This window comes from Macrobrachium nipponense, chromosome 15 (assembly GCF_015104395.2).
Source record: "Macrobrachium nipponense isolate FS-2020 chromosome 15, ASM1510439v2, whole genome shotgun sequence".
NCBI lineage: Eukaryota > Metazoa > Arthropoda > Malacostraca > Decapoda > Palaemonidae > Macrobrachium > Macrobrachium nipponense.
Window position 1 is genome coordinate 49,641,390 of NC_087208.1, and position 5,000 is coordinate 49,646,389.

Below are 5,000 nucleotides of genomic sequence, written 5' to 3' on the forward strand. Positions count from 1 at the left end.
ATATATATATATATATATATATATATATATATATATATATATATATATATATATATATATATATATATATATATATATATATATATATATATATATATATTGGTATACCTAAATGGAAAATACCATATTGGAACGTTGTCAAAAAATATACGTAATTTAATAAATATTTTTTTAATGTCGTAGTCTCCAGTGAATGATAAACACAACGGAGACTTTACCTGCTCGTAAATAAGAAACTCTTATTACGAAGAAAGTCAAGACAATACGCAGGTAATAAACTTTCAAGATCCCTATTGTGTGGATTAAGACGAAAGTCAGATGTGCTTCGCGTACAACATCAAGACAATAACATCAGTATTGTCAGGATTCTTTGAAAAAACCCACCCAATAAAAAAAATGCATCTGTATTCAGCTCAAGGGAATGAATGAAAGAATAAATTCTGTGTGAGGAAATGTATTCATATTCAGCTCACGAAAATGACTGATGGAATGAATTCTGTCTCACTGAATTATATCTAGGTCATGAAAGTGACTAAGGGAATAAATTAAGTCTTACAGAATTATATCCAGGTCACGAAAATGACTGAGGTAAATTCTGTCCTACAGAATTATGTCCAGGTATTGAAAATGACTGGGGGAATAAATTCTGTCTTACAGAATTAAATCCAGGCCATGAAAAAGACTGAAGGAATATATTCTGTTTTACAGAATTATATCCAGGTCACGAAAATGACTGAGGTACTAATCCTGTTTTACAGAATTATATACAGGTCATGAAAATGCCTGAGGTACTAATTCTGTCTTACAGAATTATATCCAGGTCATAAAATGACTGGGGGAATCTATTCTGTCTTACAGAATTATAAGGAGCTACTGAAAACGACTGAAAGAATAAATTCTGTACTACGATCCAAAGAATAAAATTTCTTCTTGATTAAGACACTATTTGTTCAACAGCAAATCCCAAGAGCGCGTCCACCCACCGATAAATTTCAAGAGATACCTCCGGTGTCCTATAGGCTGGCCTGGCGTTGCCAAGAACGGGGCAGAGAGAGAGAGAGAGAGAGAGAGAGAGAGAGAGAGAGAGAGAGAGAGAGAGAAACTTTGAATGACGTGGAATATAATAAATGGTGCGCGGAGCGCTAAACTGTCTTCCTAGGATGCAAAGGCCAGATATATATAGATAGACGGACGGACAGCGAGAAATGGGGGAGACACGAATGTCACAGACGACGGATTCTGGAGGTTCAGGTCCGTTCAAAGAGGACGGGAACGGGGATTCGGAAGTTTGGAGGGGAAGGGTGGTGGGCTGGTGAGGGGAGGGGGGGGGGTACAGTAGGGCCTCAGCCAAGGGGCTTCGCTAGGCTTAACTTTGAAATTACATTTCAGGCTCCCGTGGGAAGAAGTGGTGGGGAGGGAGAAGTGTATTATATAGAAGCATCGGATAGCCAGATTTGGGTCCCAGACGAATTTCGACAGTTTAGAAGAGCAGCAGCGTTTTGGTATATGAGGCCTCACTATCCATTACTGGCTACTTGATGAACTTTTAATCTCATGTTTTCGCTTACCCGGGGAGTAAGCCTAAAAAGGTCTGATAAAAAGGTTTTTGCGTTGTTTTAAAGATACAGGAATTTTAGGATAGGATATTTATGATTTATTTATTAGAATGAAAATGTAAAATATAAATCATGTGAATGTTAAACACTACAGAACAACTATTTCCAATAAAATATGGAGTATTTATTTTAATTTTCGTTAGTGAAACAACATGCTATTTGACCATAGATTTTAGCACGTGTCTCGAGTAAGCTGTCGGTTGGGTCCTTTTTTTTTTATGGAACTGGAATATAAAACTTAGGCCAGAGGCCAATAAGCGCTGGGACCTACGAGGTCATTCGGCGCTAAAAGGTTGAAATTGATGGCAAAAAGGTTTGAAAAGTGTAACAAGAGGAAAGACTATTGCAATTCCACCATGAAATAATAGTTAGGAAATGGTTGAGGAAAGCAAGACGGATGAAAGGGAATATGAACGGAGGTACAGTAAATGGAATGAGAGAGGTTGTAGCTAGAGGCCAAAGGGAACCGCGCTACATTACTACCTGGCTAGTTGTATGAATGAACAACCAGTCTCTCTTTCTCACATACGTTCATCTCTCTCCATGCCATTCGTCTAGTCATGAATCTAGTCATGAATCTTCCTGGATGGAAGCTCTTAAGATTACCGAAAGAATTAAAGTTTTAGATTGATTGGCAGTGAAATGTTTCCTTCCAGTTAGTTATTGTAGTTTAGCAGATATCTGAAAAAAAAAACTTACAGACAAAAGACGATTGCTAATTCTCTCGACAGAATCGTCCAAATATAATATCGCTGACAAGGGGGACAAAAAAAAAAAAAAAAAAACTTGGAAAACCTTTAGAATTGCGTTTTTGTTCGTCTAATTAAGACCACAGTCCTCCTCCTCCCCCTCCCTTTTCCAGGAGACAGACAGAGGCAGTCCAGTGGCTCTGATATTTCTCGATCAGTCTTAATATATTTACCCTCCGTTTTTCCTAATTGAGAAAGTCTCGCATGACCGCTCAGTCATCCGACGCCGACGATGAAATCGGAGATGTTCACAAGAGAGATATTGGTGGCCAGATGCTGTTGTGTCCTCAGAGGAATGCATGGGGTCTGGGATGTAACTTACTTCCACGGCGATTCTCTCTCTCTCTCTCTCTCTCTCTCTCTCTCTCTCTCTCTCTCTCTCTCTCTCTCTCTCTCTTCGTGTATCGGGCACGGATCGTCGGCACTGATATCTACCGCCGAGGCGTTTATAAACATACTTCGAAGTAAAACCACAAAGTTTCTCGCGTCTAGTATAATATTCTAAGATGAATGAACGAAGAAGAAGCATCCAGCGGCCTTCAGTGAAGCTGAAGTTCCAACCTGCTTCAGTTGCTTCACGTCGTGGCAGAAGAGGAGGAGGAGGCGGAGAGGAGGAGGAGGAGAGGAGGAGGAGGAGGAGGAGGAGGAGGAGGAGGAGAGAAGAGAGAGAAGAAGGAAGAAGAGAAGAAGAAGAAGAAGCACCTCCTCCGGGCTGAAATATTGATGAGCAGATATTCTAAGGATGTTTTTTTTTTTTAAGGATTTTTTTCAGAATGCGCTGCGTTTTTGTTTCCAGGTCTAAGAGGAACTGGCGTGCTTGCTTGCGTTGATAAATGACAGGCAGAGAGAGAGAGAGAGAGAGAGAGAGAGAGAGAGAGAGAGAGAGAGAGCCTGGAAATTCTTCATTAAGCAATCCATCGCCAATTGTATTTTAAAGCCGAAATCTGACCTGTCAGCTTTGAACGCGCGCTAGGTACCAGGCAAAGCTTATGAAAATACTGAAACGCTAGATATATAGTATATATATATATCCCGCTGTTGTAATTAAAAGCATTATTGCGACGTGCAATTATCCAGGTGGCTTATTCGTTTCTTTGCCAAATGGACGGGTTCGCCGTGCCGTGTCGTGCAATGAAATGTCTAAATACGAAGAGATATGAGAAGGTTGGATATCAAGCACTTGCACATACACACACACACACACACACATAAATTAAGACAAAATCCACGAAGTTAAGAGAAACGATGGATGTCTGCGCAAGGCCTTTCGACTTTTGAGATATATATATATATATATATTATATATATATTAATAATATATATATATATAGATATATATATATATATATATAGATATATAGATATATATATATAGATATATATATATATATAAGATAGATAGATATATATATATATATATATAGATATATATATATATATATATATACTATATATATATATATATATATATATACATATATATACATATATATATATATATATATATATATATATATATATATATATATATAATATATATTATATATTATGTATTAGAAGTGTAAATTCAAAGACATTACAATAATAAACACACTGTTCTGCGTATAGAATATTGTCACTATCCATTCTCTCTCTCTCTCTCTCTCTCTCTCTAATGGAAAGAGAAAACAGCGTAACTTGCAGCAATAAGAGTGAGAAGATTTGCATACAGCACATTACAGCAGGCAATGGAAGAGAAAGAGTTCGCACAAAATAGAGGCAAGGAAGAAGGCTCATTTGAACAAGGGAACAAACTTTAGAGAGAGAGAGAAAAAAAGACATTTTGCTTTGAATGAGAATGAAATTTGATTAAACAAAAAATCTAGGATTGTTTTCTAAATTTTATTTATGAAGATAGTATATATAATGAATATTTTACCAATTTTCTCTATTAGTTTAAGAAAACCAATTCTAAAAATACCAATAATAATGTTAGTAATATTTCAACCCAATCTAACCTAACCTAGACGTCCTTAATCCTACCTTGACTGTAATCTTAAGACACTTTCTTCCTTGACTGAAATCGTGTCTTTATAAACGCAATTTATTCACTATGGCTCTTAATATTCCTTCAAAACGTCTCTCACCTTAATTGAAATATTCAGAGGACACAGGGGCTAGCCTACTCTAGCACCGGTTAGGCTACCTGGCAAAGTGAAAGCCTCCAGTTTACATAGCACTGTCTATTTTGTGCCTTCTCTGGTCTACGTGAATGTGAAGTCTAGCATCGCCTAGGCCTATATGGAAACAATGAATTTCATTGCTACAGACCTAGGCCTATATGGACACTTAATATTTTCGCTACACCACAAAATATGTTGATCGTACAAGTACCTTACAGATGGATGTAACTAATAATAAAAAGTATGTAGATGTATCTTTAGTTAAAAAAAATAATATGAAGAGTAAGTTAAAAAAAATCAACATCAAGAACCATGTCTAACAGTACGGGATTCAACAGCATGTAATTGATACATATTTTTGGCACAAACTGACAAAATAATTTCTAGGAATATGCATAAATACACCATATAAAATATTATAGTCTGGTCCTTTAAAAATCCATTTTCTGTGTGAATGACTATTCCTAGCTACA

At 36.6% G+C, this 5,000-nt stretch overlaps 1 protein-coding gene across 1 annotated transcript in view; it reads right to left on the reverse strand.

Moving 5' to 3' along the window:
• The window catches only part of LOC135194928 (nephrin-like), a gene marked incomplete in the record, with an annotated part of 312,621 nt that overhangs the window by 36,319 nt on the left and 271,302 nt on the right, over positions 1–5,000 (reverse strand).